We start from the raw sequence: 25,849 nt of genomic DNA, 5'->3' as shown, positions 1-25,849 counted from the left end.
ATGCTATACTTCTTTGGTGTAAAAATATTTCCAGATATTATTCGATGAGATATTTCCATATGTGATAAATGTTTAATACTTCCAAACTTTGCAAATAGAACCCTAAAGTTCCTCTGATATAAAAACAAATCATATGCACAAGCATTTCATGCATCATGTGCATAAGCAGGTTTTGTTCCAGGCTTCTTGTCCTTTGGTCTAACTCTGTGTTCTTCATTTATTTTGAAGACAAGCTGACTCACCGGTACTACACCAGAGCCAACATTCCAAGACTGATGGATCACCTAGAACAAGAGAACCGCGAGCTGAAGGAGGAAGTGGCAAGATTGACTGCCTTAATGGAGTCATTCTTGGCCGCCCAAAGCCAGTCTTCTCCAACACCTTCAACTCCTCCCCAGAGGACAGTTATCTCTGAGATTATCTCCTCAACTGTGCCCGCAGCCAGTGCACACTTTGCTCCAACGGCCATGCCAACCAGATTCTCGTGGGGGATGCCTCCCAATTTCATGCCCGAGGGTCCTGCACCCACCTTTGCTTCTCTGTCGGCATCTAGCCCGCTCCTTGTTGTTCCTCTTCCTGTCGTGCATACTTTGCCACGAGTAGACGACACCATCTATCATTCTGAGCCGTCTGAGGGCCCAGATGTCTATGAGAAGATGGACGCTATGAATGATCAATTTCTTGAGCTTCGCAAGGAATTGAAAACTCTCAGAGGAAAGGATCTTTTTGGCAAGTCTGCTGTCGAACTCTGCTTGGTTCCTAATGTGAAGATCCCATTAAAATTCAAGGTCCCTGACTTTGAAAAATACAAGGGAAATACTTGCCCTCTCAGTCACCTGGTCATGTATGCCAGGAAGATGTCGACTCAGACCGACAATGACCAATTGCTCATCCACTACTTTCAGGACAGTTTGTCCGGTGCCGCCCTGCGTTGGTATATGGGTTTAGACAGTGCGAACATCCGATCTTTCAACAATCTTGGCGAGGCCTTCGTCAAACAATACAAGTACAATGTGGATATGGCCCCAGACAGAGATCAGCTGAGGGCAATGTCATAGAAGGACAAGGAGACGTTCAAAGAGTACGCCCAGAGGTGGCGTGAATTGGCAGCACAGATCGTGCCCCCGCTAGAAGAGAAAGAGATGACTAAGATCTTCTTGAAGACCTTGAGTTCTTTTTACTATGAGCGGATGATTGCTAGCGCTCCTTCTGACTTCACTGAAATGGTGAATATGGGGATGCGTCTAGAAGAAGAGGTTCGTGAAGGACGGTTAACCAGAGAAGAAGGCTCTTCAACAAAGATATATGGAAGCTTTGCGAAGAAGAAGGAGGGAGAGGCACATGTTGTGTATTCCCATATCAAAAGAAGACCCTCTATGAAGAGGAAGGTTTCTCGTCCAACCAACAGTCAGCATCAGGTGGCTCATATAGCACATGTTTTCAGGGAAACACAACATTATCAACCACCGTAAACTCAGCAATATCAACAACAACAACGTCCGCAACAGCAGGCCTACCAGCCTCGAAATAACAGCAACAATGCCAGCACCAGCTATGAGAGGAAGAGGGTCACCTTCGATCCAATTCCGATGACATATGCTGAACTCTATCCATCTCTGATCGATAGAAAATTAATTACTCCGCGAGACCCTCCCGCTGTACCTGCTAACCCCCAGTGGTGGTACAAGCCAGAACTTCACTGTGTGTATCATTCCGGTGCTCTCGGACATGACGTGGAGAATTGCTATCCCCTGAAGACCAAGGTGCAAGACCTTGTGAGAAGTGGGATTCTGTTTTTCGAGGACGTAGGTCCTAATGTGAAGAAGAACCCATTGCCCGAGCATGGGAAGTCTGTCAATATGGTCCAGGGTTGCCCTGGCAAATACAAAGTGAAATATGCCAGTCATATCCGACAGTCGTTGGTTGAGATGCATCGCTTGTTATGTGATTATAGTCATTATGAGCACAACCACGATAGATGCCGAGTATGTTCTGTTAATCAGAGAGGTTGCCGCCAGGTGCGCAAGGATGTCCAAGAGATGTTGGACGAAGGAGTCATTGAGATCCTTCAAACTAGAAATGTTGATGAAGATCCTCTTGAGGTCAATGTAGTTTCTGCGGTGTTCCGGATACCCGAGCCTGTTATCATCAAGTATGATGGTAGCAAGAAGAAGACTTCTCCTACTCTTATCATTAAGCCAACCGGACCTGTACCATACTCTTCTGAGAAGGCAGTTCCCTATCGCTACAATGCTGTAGCAATAGAGAATGGGAAAGAGGTGTCATTGCCTTCTTCGTCTGTTGAGAATATTGCTGATGTTAGTGGATTGACCCGTAGTGGTCGTGTATTTTCAGCACCGCCGAAGCCTTAGGCTGATGTTATTGCTGATTTTGTTGAAAGCCCGATTGGGCATGCTGCGAGCTCTCCGAATCCGGCACTTGTTAAACCCTTCTCTGTGTTGAAAACTCCTGCTTCTGCTGGCCCGAGTGGCAATGCGAAAGAAGACTGTGATGAGATGTTGAGGCTCATCAAAAGGAGCGAATACAATGTTGTAGACCAGCTTCTACAAACGCCATCCAAAATATCAGTGTTAGCATTGCTGTTAAATTCAGAACCACACCGAGAGGCTCTGCAGAAGGTGTTGGATGTGGCATATGTGGATCACGATGTCACGATAGAGCAATTCGATAGCATTGTTGCAAACATTACTGCTTGTAACAACTTGAGTTTTTGTGACTCTGGTCTCCCCGAGGAGGGAAGAGACCACAACCTGGCATTACATATTTCTATGAACTGCAAAGATGACGCCATGTCCAATGTGCTAGTGGACACTGGGTCATCACTGAACGTATTGCCAAAGACCACTCTTTTGAACCTGTCATATCAAGGGCCTCCCATAAGGCAGAGTGGAGTAGTTGTGAAGGCTTTCGATGGGTCTCGCAAGACTGTGATTGGCGAGGTTGATCTCCCAATCAAAATCGGACCAAGTGATTTCCAGATTACCTTCCAGGTTATGGATATTCACCCGTCGTATAGCTGTCTCTTAGGCAGAACATGGATTCACGAGGCAGGCGCCGTGACATCCACCCTACACCAGAAACTGAAATTTGTGAAGAATAAGAAGCTGGTGGTGGTAGGGGGAGAAAAGGCTCTCCTGGTTAGCCATCTGTCTTCCTTCTCGTATTAGATGTCGAGGATGAAGTTGGAACTTCTTTCCAAGCTTTATCTATTGCTGAACCTATTGAGAAGAGAGCTCCTTCATTTGCTTCCTACAGAGACGCAAAGTTGGCCATTGAACGTGGTGCAACCGCTGGATTAGGGAAAATGATTGAGTTAGAAGACAACAAGTCCCGGGCTGGCATAGGCTATTCTTCTGAGATCTTCAACGAGCACGGTCTGTTCAAGAGTGGAGGTTTCATCCACAGTGGTCGAGATGAAGAGGCTGCTGCTATCTTGGAAGAGGATACAGAGGATTCTGGCAATTTCGTCATCCCTGGGGGGATCTGCAATAATTGGGTCGCTGTGGATATCCCAACAGTTATCCATAAGTCAGAGTAATGATCATTGTGTTTAAAAACCCTTCTCCCATGCCAAAAGGAGGAGTGATGACATTGTTGGCACATAAATACAATGATAGTTCCATTCAATAAATTCATGTTAAATGTTTGTTTTTCAAATTATTTTCCCTTTTTGCTTTTGCATGAAATTGGTGATCACATAAAACCCAAAAAATAATAAGAATAAAATCAATCTTTTCATCTGCATAATGATTTGCCTTGTTTGAATTCTAAAGCTTTCATATCCAAAATCATTATGTAGGTTAATCAAACCCATTGAACACCATCTCCCAACTTTGAATTCCCTGTATTTGAGGCAGAAGAAGATGATGTTGAAGAGATTCCTGATGAGATTACCCGTCTACTTGAGCATGAAGAGAAGATCATTCAGCCGCATCTTGAGAATCTAGAAACAGTCAACTTGGGGTCTGAGGATTGTGTACGAGAAGTGAAGATTGGGGCACTCTTGGAAGAATCTGTGAAGAAGGGGTTGATTGAGTTGCTACGAGAATACGTCGACGTCTTTGCCTGGTCATATGAAGACATGCCTGGTCTAGATACAGATATTGTGCAACATTTCCTACCTTTGAAGCCTGAGTGTGTGCCTATGAAGCAGAAGCTCAGAAGAACTCATCCTGATATGGCGGTGAAGATCAAAGAAGAAGTTCAGAAGCAAATTGATGCGGGGTTTCTGGTGACTTCTACGTATCCTCAATGGGTGGCCAATATTGTGCCTGTGCCTAAGAAAGATGGAAAAGTTCGAATGTGTGTGGACTATAGAGACTTGAATAAAGCTAGTCCGAAAGATGATTTTCCTCTACCACACATTGATATGTTGGTAGATAATACAGCTAAATTCAAGGTCTTCTCGTTTATGGACGGATTTTCCGGATATAATCAGATTAAAATGGCACCCGAGGATATGGAGAAGACAACATTCATCACGCCTTGGGGAACATTCTGTTATCGAGTGATGCCCTTCGGTTTGAAGAACGCCGGAGCCACGTATCAACGTGCTATGACTACCTTGTTTCATGATATGATGCACAAGGAGATCGAAGTTTATGTTGATGATATGATTGCTAAGTCAAGAACAGAAGTAGAACATATAGAACACCTGTTGAAGCTTTTTCAGCGTTTGAGGAAGTACAAGCTTCGTCTGAATCCCAACAAGTGTACGTTTGGAGTTCGTTCTGGCAAGTTATTGGGCTTTATTGTCAGCGAGAGAGGTATTGAGGTTGATCCTGCAAAGGTCAAAGCAATACAAAAGATGCCTGCACCCAAAACTGAGAAGCAAGTCCGAGGTTTTCTTGGCCGCTTGAATTATATTTCCAGATTCACATCCCACATGACTGCCACATGTGCGCCGATATTCAAGCTCCTCCGGAAAGATCAGTCTCATGATTGGACCAAGGATTGCCAGAAAGCTTTCGATAGTATTAAAGAGTATCTGTCTGAGCCTCCGATTCTGTCTCCGCCTGTTGAAGGGAGACCATTGATTATGTATCTGACTGTTCTTGAAGACTCAATGGGTTGTGTCCTGGGTCAGCAAGATGAAACAGGGAAGAAAGAGTATGCCATCTACTATTTGAGCAAGAAGTTCACTGATTGTGAGTCTCGATATTCAATGCTTGAGAAAACTTGTTGTGCTTTGGCTTGGGCTGCTAAGCGCTTACGCCAGTATATGTTGAATCATACGACGTGGTTGATATCCAAAATGGATCCAATCAAGTATATTTTTGAGAAGCCTGCTTTAACTGGGAGGATTGCCCGTTGGCAGATGTTGTTGTCTGAGTATGATATTGAGTATCGAGCTCAGAAGGCTATTAAAGGTAGTGTTCTGGCGGACCATTTGGCACATCAACTGATTAAAGATTATCAGTCAGTGCAGTATGACTTCCCTGATGAGGAGATTCTGTATTTGAAAATGAAAGACTGTGATGAGCCTACGCTTGATGAAGGGCCAGAGCCTGGTTCCAGATGGAGCATGGTGTTTGATGGCGCTGTAAATCAATATGGAAATGGTATTGGGGCAGTAATTATTACGCCTCAGGGCACATATTTTCCTTTTATGGCAAGGCTAACTTTCAAATGCACAAATAACATGGCGGAGTATAAGGCTTGTATTATGGGATTGGAAGAATGCATTGATCTTAGGATCAAACATCTTGATGTTTATGGTGATTCGGCCCTTGTTGTTAATCAGATCAAGGGTGAATGGGAAACGAATTAGCCTAGTTTCATTCCATATAGAGATTATGCGAGGAGGTTCAACATTCTTTACTGAGGTTGACTTCCATCATATTCCTCGAGATGAGAATCGGATGGCAGATGCTCTAGCTACACTTGCTTCGATGATTGTGGTAAAACTTTGGAATGAAGTTCCCAATATTACCGTGATGCGCTTGGATAGACCAGCTCATGTGTTTTCAGTTGAAGAAGTGAAAGATGATAAGCCGTGCTATTATGATATCAAGTGTTTCCTTCAGAGCCAGACTTACCCGCCTGGGGCATCTGTGAAAGATAGGAAGACTCTGAGGAGATTGTCAGGAAGTTTCTACCTCAATGGTGATGTGCTTTATAAGAGGAATTTTGACATGGTTCTGCTCAGATGCATGGATAGACACGAAGCAGACCTGTTAATGACTGAGGTCCATGAGGGTTCATTTGGTACTCATTCCAATGGACATGCCATGGCTAGAAAGATGTTGAGAGCAGGCTACTATTGGCTGACAATGGAGTCTGACTGCTGCAAATATGTGAAGAAATGCCATAAGTGTCAAATTTACGCGGATAAGATTCATATTCCCCCGACACTTCTGAATGTAATTTCATCACCATGGCCTTTCTCCATGTGGGGGATTGACATGATTGGCATGATAGAGCCGAAAGCGTCCAATGGACACAGATTTATTCTCGTAGCAATTGATTACTTCACCAAGTGGGTTGAAGCGGCATCATATGCAAATGTGACTAGGCAGGTAGTCGTGAAGCTTATCAAGAATCAACTCATATGCCGTTATGGTGTGCCTGATAAGATCATTACTGATAATGGATCTAACTTGAACAACAAGATGATGAAAGAGCTGTGTAGCGAGTTCAAGATTGCACATCATAATTCTTCTCCTTACAGACCCAAGATGAATGGGGTTGTGGAAGCTGCCAATAAAAACATCAAGAAGATTATCCAGAAGATGGTTGTTACGTACAAAGATTGGCATGAGATGCTGCCATTTGCTTTGCATGGATATCGTACATCTGTCCGCACTTCAACAGGGGCAACCCTTTTCTCTCTTGTTTATGGCATGGAGGTTGTACTCCTAGTAGAGGTGGAGATCCCATCAATGAGGGTTTTGATGGAAGCCAAGTTGCTGATGCTGAATGGGTCCAGAGTCGTTATGACCAACTGAATTTGATAGAAGAGAAGAGTTTGACTGCCATGTGCCATGGTCAATTATATCAGCAAAGGATGAAGAAAGCTTTTGATAAGAAGGTCAAGCCTCGTGTTTTCCGAGAAGGTGACCTTGTGCTCAAGAAAGTCTTGTCTTTCGCGCCCGATTCCAGGGGCAAGTGGACTCCAAACTATGAAGGTCCATATGTTGTTAAGAGAGCCTTTTCAGGCGGTGCTTTGATACTTACAACTATGGATGGGGAGGATTTCATTCGTCCTGTGAATTCAGATGCAGTCAAGAAATACTTCACCTAAAATTAAAAAACAGAATAGCTCGCTAAGCTGAAAACCCGAAAGGGCGGCTTAGGCAAAAATGAGCGTCTCGGTGGATTGAAAACCCGGAAGGGCGATCCAGGCAAAAGTTAGAGACATAAAAAATAAATATATATATCCCGCTAGATTGAGTACCTCATCCTGGGGCAATCTAGGCAAAAATAGGGATTTGGCAAGTAACTGCATCCTGACAAGACTTTGCTCTACAACTGTCATCCGTCAGAGATTCTTGCTCATTCGTCATCAACCAAAGCTTCAAATACATCGGATTTAGAATTGGTGGAGAAATGGTCATTATGTTCAATGTAGCCCTTTTCCAATATATATCACCAGTTTCAAATTTGTAAAGATCTATGAAGTCTTGCCATTTGCAGACTACCATTCCATCAAATAAATTTGATCCTTTTATCCAATTATTTGCACTCTTATTTGTTCCTATTCAACAAATGTTGTGCATGTTTTATTGAGAAGATATCATTGTCAAATTTTTCATATTTTTTGTTTTTAAACAAAGTGAACATTCACAAATGACGAAAGGATACTTAGGAGATCTTCAGTGCTCTCCCAAGGAGGGTATGATCCCCAACAGGGTAAGACTTTTGGCATGTTTGTATCCCTTTTCTACCGGTTCCTTCTGCACTTTTTCCTCCAGCAGGGTAGTGATCTTTTCTCCTCAGCAGATGTGATCTCTTTAGTAAGAACGGTTTTTGGTGGTTGATCCCCAGAATTCTTTTATTTCCTCGGAAGAATTCCCCAGAAGAGTTGCTTGTGCGGCGGATTTCGTCTGTGCAATAATTCCTGTTCCTCAGCTGGAATGACTAGTGTTCATCCCCCTGTAGCACTTGCCCTCAGTGGCCCTGGCTTTCTCTCTTGATATGTAGTACCAGATGTTTGTGTGCTTATCCTTTGGAGCTGTTTGTGTTAGAAATGTCTGTTTGTCAGCATTCATCATACATAAACCACGCATGTGTTCATATAATATTTCAAACATTCAGATATTCATGTTTGCATTCTTTGCCATATATCTTTGTTTGTTATTCCCTGCTAGCGGGTAATACATTTCCCAAGCAGATGTCAGTGTCTGATCTCCTCATATAGAGTCAGCCCCTTAAGCAAAAAGTGTTTACCCTTCTTTCCATATTCCCCACCGAGCTATATCCTCGTAGACGATGGTTGTTTCTGTTCCTTCCCAACGTATAATGGGATGGGTTCCCCTATTGAGTTATATCCTCACTAGGACGAGTCTTGATTCAGTTTGCCTCTTTAGTTTGATCCTAGACTGGCCTTTTGTGACTGTCTCTGGGACTCCCCTGTGGTAAATGAATAATTGCTCAATATTTAGTAATCATTCATCTTATTCCCAGCGGATTCCGTGGTTTTCTACCCAGTATCCGGTAGTTGTAAACCCTATTTCATCCCCTTGCAGAGTTAACCTTTTGTTCATCCTAATCGATGACAGTTACTTTTCCGTGGTTTTCTACCCAGTATCCGGTAGGAGTAATCCCCTTCTTGACGGTTATCTTTATCCAATATTCGGTATCGATATTCCCTCATCTTTTGGTTAATTGCTCTGATTAGGCAGTTTATCCCCAGCAAGTCATCTTTCATATACCGACTGCCGGTAATGTTTGTTGCTCCCTTTTTTTGATTGGTCATCATTATATACCTAATTTCGGTATCTCGATGCCTTTCTTTGTCGGTCGATTTATCCTTTATTAACCCAGTAGCCGATTGTGGATAATCTTCCATGCGAGTATATTATCTACGTTCTGACGGTAATAGATAATATATCTCATGCACTCTTTGGTCGAAGTCTTTTGTTCTTCCCCAGTTGAGTAAGATTCGTATCCCTTTTTTGTGGAATCGAGTGTCCATCCTATAATCGAGCTTGCTTCTTCAGCCCTCCTTTTGGATGATGAGTGTCTTGGGAACATTCCCCAATTCACGTTTTGGTTGGTCACCTATTATATGCCCAGTAACCGGCATCCCTGGTGTTCCTTCCCCCTGCTCCCTATTATGACTTTTGTCCCTTGTGGAGTCAGAATCCCTGAGTTGAAAAATACCTTTTAGGTCTTCCTCAGATGTTTTGGAGTTTTGATATCTCTCACCCTTATACCGGTCTTAGATATTCATTCTCCCGGAGCATGTTTTTCCCTCACCCTGACCGGTGGAATCACATGATCTCTTTTTGAGCTTATTACCCAGTAACCGGTAATACCTCATCCCGTTGCTTCCCCAGGAGAGTCCTTTTGGATATTCCCAGCGAAGTCCCTTAGGGGATTGTCCTCGTCTGAGTCCGGATTTTTATCCGAAGTATCCGTTATGGATAGTCTTCGCTGTATTGGCATATTCCCCAATACGTGCATTTTTCGAGTCAACTCGAGTCTTTCCATTGATTTATTTCGTGGATTCTCTCTATGTCTCTTAGTACGTTTCAAGTTGTGACCTGCTCACGCGTTTTCAGTCCTTTACTCCCCAGTAGAGTCTCTATCCTATGGAGTGTGTTACTCATAGGAATTGTTAAATTCCTCCTGATCTTTGCCTTTGTGGACATCTATCCCCACAGAATTTTATCATTTGCATACATCTGCATCATGAGGTCTCTTAGGGACCAAAATTCATCTCTTTATTATTATTTAAGCCCATTCTACCTCGTCGAGACGAAGATTTTAACCTTCACTTCTCCGGCTAGAATGACCTTAAACAGGGGAATCTGTAAGACCCCAATTGTGTCCCTAAGATCTGTCATGGCATCATAACATTGCATTGGCAAAGCCTCAAGGATCATAAGCATCTTGGTTCCCCTTGCCTTTGGGTGGGTCTCCTTGAGAGTGGTTTGAGATCACCAAGCATGCTTGAATTGTATATTATTGCTTTTTTTTATTTTGTTTACTAATCAAAAGCACAAAAATATGTCACTAACATCTTTTGTTTGTAGCTTGAGCAATCAACAAGGCCAAGAGCTTCTAGGTGATCCTTTGTGCAAAGGTATGGTCAATAGAAGATGAAAGCTCATGGTAATGGTTCCCAAAGCTCTCATCCATCAAATATGCCTCCCAAGTATCTCAATTCATCATTTTGATCAAAGCAAGCCAAAGGGTTTGAGGTTTGTCCCCAAAGGAAGCCCTAATACATCTGTGCACTATAATGCCTTGCTCATGAAGCAACCTCAGCCCATGGTCAAATGCAATCAAGGGAATTTATTTAATTCATCATGCATTTTTGAACATATTTGAGTGTCCTCAATCATCAATTCATCAAGATAAGAGTCATGAACTTGAGAAGTTGATCAGTCAATCCATCGGATTATTTTGAAATGAACTGAGACCTGAATTTTAATGTGTTGATCAAATGGAGATGATTCCAAAAGAAAACATGTTCTTAAGGACAATATGAACAACTTTCATGTTCATCAAAAATTGATTTGAAGCTTGTAAAGTCATCATCCATTCCAAGACATTATAGGTAATTTTGACTGAAACCCAAATTTTGGGTCAACTTTCCAAGAACGTAACTCATTCATTTTTTATGATTTTGAGGTTGGATCAAATGCATTGGAAATCTTAAGATGTCTACTTCAAATGTTATGTTGAACAAAATTTAAAAATATCAAAGGAAATACATGTGATAATGCAAAACATTATAGGTCATTTTGGACCAAATGCATTGAAAGGCAAAAAAGTCCAACTTCAAGTGCCCATAACTCTTTCATAAAAAATCCAAATGATGCAAAATTTAAGTCCATTTTGAGTGGCTTGAAAAGATCTACAACTTTGATGTTGGAGGTTTTTCCATTTGGAGCTTGCATCACTAAAACAGAAGGGCTTGAACATTGGCCAAATTTGGAAACCTTGCCTTTACATGTTTTGCACCTTGCACTTTAAACTCAAATTTCACCAATTTCCACACTTCAAATGGATTTTTTCCCAACATAACAATTGTTCCTTACATCAAAACCTTTCCAACCATTACTCACATGATCATATTTGGATTTGGCAAATGGTATTTTCGAAGAGGAGAAGCTTTTGGTTCAATTATGCATAACACTTCAAAATTCCATGCACAAGCCAATTCACTCCAAGCTGCACGTCCATTTCACTTTGGTTTGATTTCATATGTCATTTAGCATTGATTTTGGGCCTTGTGCATGATCATGCAAGCCCATGCAAGGAATGTCCAACTTCATGCACACGGATTGAATCACCCTCTCTTTGCCATTCCCTCTATAAATAGAAGCTCTATCCCATTCAAAATTCACCCTGGAATCAACCTGAATTGCTGTAGAAATCAAAACCCAACCTCTCACCAAAGAAGCTAGTTCATTTTTCTTCAAATTTTTCAGATCCAAAATTCAACCACATCTGGTTAAATCTTTGGATCTAGAGCTTCTAAACCTTCATACCTTACTCCATTGATCTTCTGTTTTGGCAAAGGAAGCAAGGAATCAAGCTCAAATCACCAGAATTCAAGTTTGTTCTTCAACTGGTATTGTCTTCGAATTTCATCATATATTGACCTATTTGCGTGGATCTTGTGTTGGCTGAAGTCCTCTCAATAGAGGCATCATTTTTGTGCATTTAATTTTCAAAATCTAACAAGTTCATGATGAACACCATCAAGTTTCAACCTCTGATTTCTCTCACTATGGAGATCTAGAGTAGAAATGGATGGTACAGGGGTGATGTACATCACCCCAGCTTTAATTTGATTTATGGATCGTGCATTTTCATTGAGTTTTGGTTGTCTGCAATTTTGGCCGGAAAACACAAGCTCACCGGAGAAGAAGGTGGCTCCGGTGGCCGTCCCATTGCCAGTTTGAATCTGGATCGTTGGATTGAGTTTCCCAGATCTAATCCTGGCCTTCACTTGTTATGACTTTCATTTATTCATTGTGTTACGCGTGGACTTGGACCTATGGTGGGAGCGCGCTTCTGGAGCGTATGATCTGCCAGCTCAATTAATGAGCTCAGATCTAACGCTCCTGGTTTTTTTGAATTTCCAATTTTCTGATCTTATTTCTTTTATTCCCATTATTTTCAAAAATTCATATCTTCTTTATTTTTAATCCAAAAAATATGGGACCAATTGCATTATTTCCCAAATAATTTCTAGTTTCCTAAAATGATTTTTAATATTTTTTATTTTATCATTTGATATTTTTTATGAATTTTATCTTTTCTGGTTATTTTTAATTCATTTTAAATAGTTTTTGACATTCAAAAAATACAAAAATATTTTCCTAACCTATGTGAATGATGATGGATCTATGACAAATATTCTCATCAATTTGTTAATTGATTTGAGACTTATTTGAGATTTTAGTTCAATTAGGTTATTTTTATTCATTTTTAATTGATTAAAAATAGTTTCTGACTTTTAAAAATGTTGAAATTTTTTGTCAAACTTTATTTGACCTTGTTGGACTTGGGATAAATCACTTGGACCTTTCAAGGCCGATTTGAGGTGATTTTGAAGTTTGACCTTTCTTTGTTATTTTTAATTCAAGTTTAATTTTTAAATATTAAAATGCCAAAAATATTTTGCTTATTTCTTGACTTCCAATCTTCATCTCATTTTTGTTTTTGATTGTTTGACTTTGACTTTCAATGTCATTGGTCAACATATGATGATTGGTACCTTTTATTCCATTTAATGCACTTTTATTTTTGCCATTTTTATTTCCATTATTCATCTCCTTCTTCTTCTTCTTTTTCCTTTTTGATCAATGAGTTGAAGGTTGATAAGTTGACATTGATTAGGGAGACTTAACCTTCCTTGATTCAAATCTAATTCATCTTGATCAATTGATCAAGTGAATGACTTTGCATTAAGGATAGGTTGTTTCCTAAATTATGCCAAAGGCTTAAACCAATACAAGATCAATCCTTCTTTTCTTTTGGCATGGCAAGTTTTGGGAACTTGGTTCATTAATCAAGACTTCTAACTTGTGTTTGTTGCCTACATTATTATTGACCGGCCTCAGATGGTTGTGACTTCTACATAAGTCCAATTACGATTGCTTAACATAGCGCTAAATTTTGCCTTATGGCACACTAACTATTAACCACTAACAATTAACATTTACTTTATGCACTTTACTTTTATGCAATTTACCATTCTTGCACATATTATCCATTTGCTTTTCCCTTTGCTCACTTGAGCATATGTTTATGTTAATGCCCTTTGCCTTTTGCCTTTTGCCCACTTCAGCCCTCCTTTTACCCAGATCTCTGACATTTTTACTAGTTTTTGATTCGATAAAACATTTAGGTTTTTGTTCGCTTTCTAACCATTCCTTTGGATAAATAGAAGTGCGGTGGCGACTCAACTTGTATGATTTACCTTAGATTTAGCCAATATCTCTAATGGTAACGAATACCCCGCTACAGACATCACGCCACATGGTAGGCCAGAATAGGCCAGCTTGAAGAATCTTGGCGTATGTCTTAGAGGTGCTCGCGTGCCCACCATAAGGTGCAGAATGACAATGCTCGATAATACTATTTACCTCTTCTTCCGGAATGCAACGGTGAAAAATGCCATTTTTACCCCTTTTGAAAAGGAGCGGTTCGTCCCAATAGATGTTCCTCACATCGTGGAAGAATTTCTTCTTGCGGTGGTAGTCAAGATCAGGGGGTACTATATCAGCAGCTAGGTAATTAACGAAGTCTGCATACCAGGGTACGTTACTTATTGCTAAGGAATTTTGGAAGTGCTCATGAGTGCTTAGGTTATCATCTTCAATGGTTTCTAGTTTAGCTATCAGTCTATCATAGGCGAAATCATCATTTATGGGTACTAGGTCTGGTTTTAGATGTTCTAGCCTAGAAAGGTGATCAGCCACTACATTTTCAGTGCCTTTTTTATCTCTTATATCTAAATCAAACTCTTGTAGTAACAGAATCCATCGGAGTAACCTGGGCTTGGCATCTTTTTTACTTAATAGGTAATGAATGGCAGCATGATCGGTGTAAACTATAATTTTTGCTCCTACTAGATAAGATCTAAATTTGTCTATAGCGAAAACTACAACGAGTAATTCTTTTTCAATTGTTGCGTAGTTAAGTTGGGCAGCGTCTAGGGTTCTACTGGCATAATAAATGGCATGTAATTTTTTATCTTTCCTTTGTCCTAGAACGGCTCCAACTGCATAATCACTAGCATCGCACATTATCTCAAAAGGTTCTGACCAATCAGGTGATTTCATAATGGGTGCCGATACTAATGCTTGTTTTAAAAGATTAAATGCGTCCTTACATTTTTCATCGAAAATGAATTCAACATCTTTCATTAAAAGTCCAGTTAAAGGTTTAGTTATTTTGGAGAAGTCCTTAATAAAACTCCGGTAGAATCCAGCGTGTCCAAGAAAGCTTCGGACTTCTCTGATGGTTTTTGGTGGTTTTAGGTTTTCTATAACTTCTATTTTAGCTCTATCTACCTCTATACCCTTTTCGGAAACTATATGTCCTAAAACAATTCCTTCGGTCACCATGAAATGACACTTTTCCCAGTTTAGCACGAGGTTCACCTCCACGCATCTCTCCAGGATTTTCTCAAGGTTAGCAAGGCAATTGTGGAAATCAAATCCGCAAACCGAGAAATCATCCATAAACACTTCCATAATACCATCTAGGTAGTCTGCAAAGATGGACATCATGCAGCGTTGGAAAGTAGCTGGGGCATTATAGAGGCCGAATGGCATTCGTCTGTAGGCAAAAGTTCCATAAGGGCATGTAAAGGTAGTTTTTTCTTGATCTTCGAGGTGGATAGGTATTTGAAAGAATCCAGAGTATCCATCAAGATAGCAGAAGTAAGAGTGTCTGGATAGACGCTCCAACATCTGGTCTATAAATGGTAAAGGGAAATGATCCTTCCTGGTTGCTTTATTTAGTTTTCTATAATCTATACACATCCGCCATCCTCCTTCTAAACGTTTTGCTACATGTTCGCCTTTATCGTTTTGCACGACTGTGATGCCTCCTTTTTTAGGTACTACATGCACAGGGCTCACCCACTTACTATCCGAGATCTGATAGATTATACCTGCCTCAAGTAACTTAAGAACTTCCTTTTTAACAACATCACTCATTATAGGGTTTATTCTTCTCTGATGTTCCCTGGAGGGTTTTGAATCTTCTTCGAGCGAAATCCGATGCATGCATACGGATGGGCTTATACCTTTCAGATCAGAGATATTATATCCTAAGGCTGAGGGATATCTTCGTAAAACGTCTAAAAGTTGGTTCGTTTCCTCTTGGCTCAAGGTAGCACTGACTATAACTGGACGGTTGATCTCTTCATCGAGGAACTCATATCTCAGATTCTTAGGCAGCTCCTTAAGTTCTAAGGTTGGTTTCTTAGGACATGGCATAGGATCTGGGGTAAGGGATAAACATTTGTAAAGGTTATCATCGATGTAGGGTTTCTTAAAGTCATCATCTTCCATTATGAGAGTTGATGGTAACTTAATTGTTTTTATGATTTCTTCTTACTCTAATTCTCTAACACATTCATCAATGATATCTAAGGCATAACACGCGTCTCCCGTCACAGGTGCCATAAGAAATTTCGAAAGTATAAATTCTATTTTCTCGGCACCTACCTCAAAGGCCAGCTTTCCTTTCTTGACATCTATTATGGCTCCTGCAGTCGATAAGAATGGTCTACCTAGAAGGATTGGTATATCATTGTCCTATTTGATGTCCATGACAACAAAATCAGTAGGGATAAATAACTGACCTATCCTAACAGGAACATCTTCTAAGATGCCTATCGGATACTTAACAAATCTATCGGCTAACTGAAGTGACATCTTAGTGGGCTGTAATTCTCCTAAGTTTAACCTCTCACAAACTGCTAAAGGCATTAAGCTCACACTAGCTCCTAAGTCTAGAAAAGCTTTTTCGATGACATGACTTCCCAAAAGACAAGGAATGGAGAAATTTCCAGGATCTTTATCCTTTTTGGATAATTTATTCTCGGAAATAACATTACATTCCAAAGGCTTCGGATCGTCAAGTCTACGTTTGTTGGTAAGGATGTCTTTGAGAAACTTTGCATAAGAAGGTATTTGGGTGATGGCTTCTGTGAAAGGGATTTCTACATGAATTTTTTCTATAACTTTAATAAATTTTTGATACTGGTTATTGATCTGGGTTTGTTTGAGTCTTTGCGGATATGGTATAGGTGGTTTATATGGCGGAGGTGGTACGTAAGTTTTATCTTTAGGTTCTTCTCCTTTTTCTCGACCTTCCTGGTTTTCAGATTCCTCTGGTTCCTTTACTTCGTTCGTGGGTTTGGTACATTCCTTAGAAGTTTTGGGTTCACTTAATCTAGGGTTTGGTGGCTCATCATAAGCGTTCCCACTTCGTAGGGTAATGGCATTGGCTTGTCCTCTCGGATTTTGTTGAGGTTGTCCAGGGAACTGACCTCCAGGTGTGGTCTGAGGGGCTTGGTTTAAAGCTACCTGAGAGATCTGGGTTTCAAGCATCTTAGTATGAGTAACTATTTGGTAAACCTTGGTTCCTAACCGAGTAATCAATTCGTTAACATGAATGTTTTGGTTCATGAACTCCTTGTTTTGTTGGGTTTGAGCGGGGATAAAATTTTCCATAATTTTCTCAAGGCTCGGCTTTGGTGGCACAAGTTGCATAGGTTGATTTGATCTTGGGGCTTGATAACTAGGCGTCGGAGGTGCATTGTTTTGGATTGGGTTATTGTTTTTATAGGAGAAGTTCGGGTGATTCCTCCATCCAGGGTTATAGGTATTCGAATATGGGTTCCCTTGGGTGTAGTTCACTTGCTCAGAGTGGGTTTCGTTTAATAGACTGCATTCTGCAGATTGGTGTCCTTTGGTCCCACATATCTCACAATCCGACGAAACTGCGGCTACAATATTCAGGTTTATGCACATATGCTCGACCTTAAGGGCTAATGCGTCCATTTTAGCTTGCATCATGTCTATAGAGCTTAGTTCATGCACTCCTCCTTGGGTTTCCTTCTTCTCAACTGTCGCTCGTTCGACTCCCCATGATTGATGGTTTTGAGCCATATCTTCGATGAGGGCACTAGCTTCAGGGTAAGGTTTGTTCATCAGAGCACCGCTGTCATACGGTGAACTGGACTTTTTGTGTTTTTTTTATCGCAATGTCGCGGTTAGCAAGAGTCGCCACCGACTTTTCTTTTATCCAATAAGGAAAGGTGGAAAAGAACAGGAAAGACCTTAATTTAGATTTTGGGTTCGGGAGGTACATTATACAAAGGGAAGGTGTTAGCACCCTTTGTATCCATGGGCTCTTAATTGCTCGATCACTTATATTATTTTTGCCTAAAAAAGTGTTTGTGAATTGTTTGGAAAATTGTTTTGAAAAGAGAATTTAACTTTGTAATGATTCTTGTATGAATGTATACAAAGTGATTATCTCGTTTAGTTTTGAAAATTGTTTAGAAAAATATAACTCGGTAATGATTCTAGTATGAATGTATACCAAGTGGTGATTTTCTGAAGGTATTTTGAAAGGTGTGAGGTGTGAAAAAAATGTTTTAGGTTGTGAGCCAGCAATTAAGAGTTATACCGACCCAAGGTCTTTATGAGTATTTCCTATCCTTATGAGGGTAAAACTGTCCTTATTATTGAGAAATAAGTAGTTTTATCCTTTGGATGTAAAAGGGTCATCGTAGGGTCATCGATTGGTCATTGAAGGCAACAGTTACGAGGATACCTTAGCATTCGAAGGGACTATCATCTTTTAACCGTAGGCAACATCGGAGGGTCATCGAGGGACAAAGTTGTATATTCGAAGGCAACATCCGAGGGACTATAATTTATTTTATGATGATTTAACCGAAGGGTCTTTGCTAAGGGTATCCCCACGTTCGCGGGACATGACCGTAATATCGTAATCGTAAGGCAACAAAGAGAGGTCCAAGATCACTTATTCAAAGGCAAAGTTTTACAATTAATTGTATAATTAGGATGAAACTCCACATTAAAATTATTAAAAATAATATATTAAAAAATTAATACATTAGAAATTAATACATTAAAAATTAATTTAGGGTGAAACTCCACAAGGGTATCCCACAAATAAAGTGGAATACCTAGCCAATAACCTTTTCCTGGGATATGTGAACCTTTACGAAACTCAAAAAAAGAAACATGTCAGAACACCAAATCAGGGTGCAATCGAAGATTACACCGGAGAAATATCACAACAATAAATAGGATAGGATGAATAATGCATGGCTATGATAAAACATAAAAAAAAAACAGAATAGAAAAGTCAGCTACTGTCTCGTTCGCCTCTGCCTCGCCTAGCGAAGGCCACGGATTTTGAATTTGAAAACAGCCCCATGTTAGGAACTTTGAATTTTATGGCATTTTATCACAGGAATAACATGGTCAAACATTAGGGTATTCAGGCATATTTAAATTCCCATACGAAAGCAAATTATATATCAACATTTAATCATGATGCATTATATATGTAGATATGACCAATTGAAAGTATAAACAATAGAGATACGCAAAACCTGTTTGCCAATTCAAGGTTGAAGGGATTGACCACTTGTAGTATCGGAATAAGTTAGGCAGCGGGAATTGGACGGCGATGGCTTCGGTGCAGATGGGCTGCCTTCAGGGTTTCTTTACTCTGAATTCTCCGGGTAGGCAGGGTTCCTATGCCAAAGTTTCTATCCGTCCTTCTCTGTTCTCTTTCTTTCTTTTTCCTCAAGGTTTTGTTCCAAGGAAACCTCAGAGTGTTTTGCTTCTCTTCCTTCTTTCTCCAGTAAATCTCCCAGTGTAAACTCCAAGTGTAACTCCCCTACTGAAACTTCAGTATTTATAGACTAATTTCGTGGGTAATGGGCTTGGAATGAGGGAGACCCAAGTCCAAAATAATTTGTTATATTTTATTTATTTATTTATTTTAATTATTTAATTAATTAATTAATTAATTAATTAATTAATTAATTAATTAAATTTTTTTCTTTTTTTTTCTTTTTTTTTTTTTTTTTTCGTTTTTTTTTCGTTTTTTTTTTTTTTTTTTTTTTTTTTTTTTTAGGAAAAATGATGGGTAATTTTTGGGGTATGACAGCTGCCCCTGTTCAATATTCTTGAACCGAGAGAGTTAGGATGGCGTGTATGCCATTCGTGGTCTGGAGGTGGAAGATTATTGAACACTAGAATGCCCCAAAAATTTGCACTTGAGAATCGACAGTTGGTCTTGATGGAGATGGGCTTAAAGATGCCATCCGGGAGGTTTGATGACGAAAGGGGTAGTCGTACGTTAGACTACACTTCAGAAATGTACCGTATGTTAGGTAGCATCTGAGGGGATGGACATCCGAACGGGTCGTACGTTAGACCGTCGCAGAATGAGTCGTCTGTTAGGCCGCATCTGATGATGAAAGCGGTAGTCGTACGCCAGACTACACTTCAGAAATGTACCGTACGTTAGGTAGCATTTGAGGGTTGTAAGATCCAAACGGGTCGTACGTTAGACCGCGTTGGGGTTGTTGAAGTTCAGAATGGATCGTACGTTAGATCGTATCCGAGTTGTAGAATGAGCCGTCCGTTAGGCTGCATCTGAAAAAGAAAGTAGTCGTACGCTAGACTACACCCCTGAATGTACCGTACGCTAGGCAGCATCTGAGGATTTGAAGGTCCAAATGGGTCGTACGTTAGACCGCATTGGAGTTGCTGAAGAAGTCATATGTTGGGCTGAATCAGAATGAACCGTACGTTAGGCTGTATCTGATAACCTGTATATGTTGGACTTGCAATAAATGTCTGGGATGGGCTTAGAGATGCCATCGTTAGGAGGATATCGAAGTGTTGTCAGAATGAATGTTCCCATGAACTGTATTTGAAATATGTATCTGAATCTTGAATGTGATTGATAAAGGTGTCTGTCTGAATGAACCTTTTATTTTGACTATATCAGGAGGATAAATAACCTGCAAAGAAAAGTTAGCTTCATGCTATGTCATGATGTATGAGATGTTTCGTGTTATGCTAAAATAAATGCGAATGTTGTATGCATGCGTATGCTGTGAAATGATGTAATGAATGAGTTATGCGTATGAGAAGTTCTGCTTGGGGACTCTACTGGGGAAAATAAATCCCCATCTACTAATTGGAGATATTTGTAACGATGACCCTTTCTCGGCAGGGGGTTCTTGATTCTGTCTGATGGTAGAAATATTCCACAGATCTTGGCTGAGGATGGATGAGATGATCAATCTGTCTGATGATGCCGACCTCTGTTGGGGAGTAACTGGCTGTGCCGGGGAATACTGCTAATTTCTTCTGAGGAATAACAGACTTGCTGGGGGAATAGAATTGGTAGCGGATTCATTGGAAGCATGGTTAGACCTTCTCCTCGATCCTGAAGTCGGGTAGTAATTGCTATTGCTATTCTACGCATATATTTTGGTAAACATTTATCATATTCAAATGCACATATTAATTCAAATTAAATCAATGGACATTTACACAACCAAAACAGAAAAGTAAAAACAAAAGCATCTTTTTTTTGAAAGAGGGTTGTATTGATTTTGAAAGGAGGCCTATAAACAGGCAATTTGTGTACAAGGAGACAGAAATCCTAGTAAGAGGAAATTGTCGAAAACAAAGAGAAAGCTATGTGGAAGAAGTCCTATTGATTTTAAGTCTACTACTGTCATTATGTCTTCAAGCATCTCATCCCCTGCTGTCGGATGGAAGTGATTGGCTTGTTCAGTCCCTTGAACTTGGATGAAGTTGACTAAGAACGAGACATAGTCATACGCTTTAATCCCTAATTTTTGCCTGGACCGCCTTTTCAGGTTTTCAGTCCACCAGGATACCCTTTTTTGCCCAAGCCGCCTTTTCAGGTTTTCGACTTGCCAGGTGTACATTTTTTTTTATATATCCCTAATTTTTGCCCGAACCCTTTTGGTTCGCCGGGATGCCCTTACTTTTGCCTAGATACGTCGATCTAGCGGGTCTCTTTTATGCGTAGTATTTTTTAACTATGTCCGCGTTCACGGGATGTGGGAAGTCTTCACCATCCATAGTAGCGAGTATCATGGCTCCACCAGAGAATACCTTCTTAACCACAAATGGCCCTTCGTATGTGGGAGTCCATTTGCCTCTGGGATCACCTTGTGGTAGAATGATACGCTTGATCACCAAGTCGCCAAGTTGGTACACCTGTCTCTTAACTCTTTTGTTAAATGCTTGGGTCATGCATTTCTGATATATCTGCCCATGACAAACAGCCGCAAGTCTCTTCTCATCAATCAGATTTATCTGATCGAGTCGAGTCTGAATCCATTCATCTTCATCTAAGCCCGCCTCTTTCATGATTCTTAGAGAGGGAATTTGAACTTCCACTAGTAAGATGGCTTCCATTCCATAGACTAAAGAGAACGGAGTTGCCCCTGTCGTAGTGCGCACTGAAGTGCGATAACCGTAAAGAGTAAAGGGTAACATCTCATGCCAGTCTTTGTATGTTACTGTCATTTCTCGCATGACCTTCTTGATATTGTTAGCAGTCCCCACGGCGCCGTTCATCTTTGGCTGGTACGGAGAAGAGTTATGGTGTTTTATTTTGAACTGCGTGCAGAGTTCAGTAATCATCTTGTTGTTCAAATTAGTACCATTGTCAGTGATAACTCTTTCAGGAGACAGCAGGTTTCTCAAATAGGTATTTGATAGAATCCATCTTAGAAGTCAATAAGGTGGTATGATTCAACATATACTGTCTTAGTCGGCGAGCAGCCCAGGCCAAAGCACAGCAAGCTTTCTCGGGCTGTGAGTATCTTGTTTCACAGTCGGTACCTTTTGCTAAGGCAGTATATGGCATGCTCTTTTCGACCAGACTCGTCATGTTGCCCCAACACACCTCATTGAATTTTCTAACACGGTCAAATACGTAATTAAAGGTCTTCCTTCAACTGGTGGCATCGGAACTGGAGGTTCTTGGCGATATTTCCTGATTTTGTCATAAGCTTCTTGGCATTCATCATTCCATACCATCTCTTGATTTTGTCTCAGTAATTTGAAGATGGGTTTGCAGGTAGCAGTCAAGTGTGGAATGAATCGGGCAATGTAATTCGAGTGCCCCAAGAAACCTCTGACTTCTTTCTTGTTTATTTCAGTACCCAGATTTACAATTTCAATTGATTCCTCATGCGGCTGTATAGTCTTTTCTTCTTGCAGTAGTCGGGCAAGTTCTCCAGGGACTTCACAATCTTCCTCGCTTCCATCCTCGGCTTGGTAGATCGGATTTTCAAAGTCATAATGAACAGTAGCAGAGTCATTACCAACAGGATCCAGAGTGGATATGGATCGGCAAATTGTTACGTGAGTGTGTGCAAGAAACATAGCTTGTTTGAAAAATGACAGGAAAGATAAAGAGCGCAATATTTGAATGCAAAAAGTCCATTGATCTATTGAATATGAATATGCTTATGAAAATGACAAACCCCTAACAAATTAGCCATTGTGCCTTGGGCATAGACGCAATGCTTTAAGAAGTTTGATTGTAAAAGAAAATTAAAATTTGCAATTCTAGAATAAACAATAACAATTACTCCTGACTAAAGGAAATCGGGATAGTGTCTTCAGCCTTCCAATTATTGAGTCTGTCACCAATTGTTGGGAAAATCCAGCTATCCAGGCCGCAATCGCTGTCAGCATCTTCTACAGCATTAATTTGACTCTTGTCAGAGCTGAACCCCAGGCCAAATTTGTCAGACTTGTACGGTACGTCGATCAGTTGACCCCAGCCAGCACGATCACCATTTTCAATCGCGGCTTGAGCATCTTTCAGAGAGATCATGACAGGGGGAGCACGAACAACCTTGGGCACAAGGGGAGTTGGCTTAAGGACAGGACTGGGTGGAGGAACCACTTCAAATGACTGAGAAGGAGTCTCAAAGAATTCACCATCCATCTCGACGTATTTGAAGGCTTGCACACTACTGACAATATACTCTTCTTCTCCACATATAGTGACAACCATGCCTGCTATTGGATACTTCAGCTTTTGATGAAGCGACGAAGCTACCGCACCTGCCCCATGGATCCAAGGGCGCCCCAACAAGCAGGAGTAGGCGGGACGAATGTCCATCACGTGAAAGGTAGTGTTGAAGACTTGAGGTCCTATCTTGATAGGGAGAATCACTTCACCATAGACAACACTCTTCGCACCATCGTAAGCACGCACCACAACATCACTAGGTTTCAGTTCAATGCTTTTATAGTCAAATTTATCGAGCACAGCTTTCGGGAGTACGTTCAAGGAGGAGCCATTGTCGATCAACACGTGAGCCAAGGTGATCCCCTCGCACTCGATGGAGATATGCAGAGCTTTATTGTGATTCTTTCCCGCTGGTGTCAGGTCAGCATCGGAAAAGCCTAGGCCATTGTCAACAGTCAAATTAGCAACATAATGTTCGAATTGATCGACGGATGTTTCTTGAGGCACATGAGCGGTCTTCAAGAATTTCATCAACGCATTGGCATGGGATTCAGAAGATAACAATAAAGACAACATTGAGATTTTAGACGGAGTATGCCCCAATTGTTCCACTACATCAAAATCGCTCTTACGGATGATTTTCAGCATCTCTTCCATTTCCTGTTTGGCAACATCTTCAGAAGTAACTTCGACCGATGTCTCTGACTGAGGAGGATTGACTGGTCTTTTTCCTCGAATTTCGGGAGCGGGAGGTGAGATTTCTGGAGAGAAGATCCTTCCACTTCGAGTAACTTTACTAGTCCCCACAATATCATTAGGATTAGCAGAACTACCAACTTGCTTTATGCCATGGATGTAAACGTCGCCTCCATAGTTCCACGGAATAGCTTTGCTGGAGGAATATGGCACGGGGCCAGGTGCGGTAATAATCAGGGGAGCCACTTTGGGCTCAGCGGTAATCTTCACAGGCACTCTAGTAGCGGTAATCTTCACTGAAGCTTTGGACCTAGCAATCACAGATACCTCTTCAATAGAGTTGTCCACCTTAGGAACCCTTTCAAATAGAATTGTACGATCATCCATCAGCCTTTGAATGCCGTTCTTCAACTTCAAACAATCATTGGGTCGGAGTACACAGAGATCGCAATCTTCAGCACAACCTGGAAATAAACCAGCTTGCAATAAATTCTTCTTAACGATCAGGAGAGGAGATGCTAAATCAGCAACGTCAGTAACGTGAGAATTGTCGTCCACAACATTAACATTCTGGTCATGATTAGGCATAGGTGCTGTGATGACATTGGGGGTCGCCGGAGGATCAAATTCAATTTCTCCAGCGTCGATCATATCCTGAATCTTGTTCTTCAACAACCAGCAATCATTCGTATCATGCCCGGGGCTATCGGAGTGATAGGCACACCTGGCGTTGGGATTATAACGAGGAGAAGTAGTGTTGGGATTTGCAGGAGGGCCTCTGAGGGTAATCAAATTGGCCTTTAACATACTCTGCAGTGCTTGGGTTAAAGTCATATTGATCTTGGTAAACTGTCTTCTCGACCTGTCTTGTCTGTGTTGGAAGTTCTGAGATGGCGGTGCGGCAATTGTAACTGCCCCAACAGTATGGTCACGATTCTTCTTGTTATGCTTCCTCTCACTGTACACAGCATTTGATTCATTCTTTCCCTGATAGGACTTTTTGGTGCTTGCAGAAGTAGCTGCCTGTATCTTTCCACTTCGAATACCGCTTTCAACCCGTTCACCTGTCAAGATAAGTTCAGTGAAACCTGACGAGGAACTTCCCAGTAGATGGCTGTAGAATGGGCCAGTCAGTGTACCCATGAACATGTCCACTAACTCTCGATCAGTCATAGGGGGTTTGACTCTGCCAGCCAAATCTCTCCACTTTTGAGCATATTCTTTGAAACTTTCTTTAGAGCCCATAGTCATATTTTGTAGCTGTAGCCGAGTAGGCGCTAACTCAGAATTATACTGGTAGTGCTTGTAGAAAGCTGTTGCTAAATCAGTCCATGTGCGGATGTTAGAGCTCTCAAGCTGATAATACCACTCTAACTGTGTGCCAGACAGACTCTCTTGGAAGAAATGGATCCACAGTTTCTTATCAGTAGTGTGCGGCTGAATCTTTCTCACATAAGCCCTTAGATGCATCTGAGGACAAGAGGCACCATCATACTTAGTGAAAATGGGAACCTTGAATTTGCGGGGAATGACCACATCAGAGACCAGACCCAAGTTTTCGAAATCCAGACCGGGCACTTTCTGCCCCTCCATAGCTAGCATACGTTCTTCCAGCAACTTGTACTTATCATCCTTCGGAGAGTACTGTTCATGTTCATAATCTTCGTCGTCGTCCTCAGAATTGACGAGATTAGGATTCTCATCTTCCGAATCATTCTCGGTCTCTTCTTCTGAATCCTTCGGAATTCTAATCTTGACTCCTGTAACCTGTCCCTTAAGCCTTCTCCCCGGGTTGATGTAACCCACAGGTTTCTGGTCCTTCTTCTTCTCCATCAAAAGAGCTTTCAGTTCTTCCTGCCCCTTAGATAAGCTCAGCATCATTTCCTGGAATTGAGCATTCTGG

Source organism: Lathyrus oleraceus, chromosome 5 (assembly GCF_024323335.1).
Source record: "Lathyrus oleraceus cultivar Zhongwan6 chromosome 5, CAAS_Psat_ZW6_1.0, whole genome shotgun sequence".
NCBI lineage: Eukaryota > Viridiplantae > Streptophyta > Magnoliopsida > Fabales > Fabaceae > Lathyrus > Lathyrus oleraceus.
Note: the sequence above shows the minus strand (reverse complement) of the source record.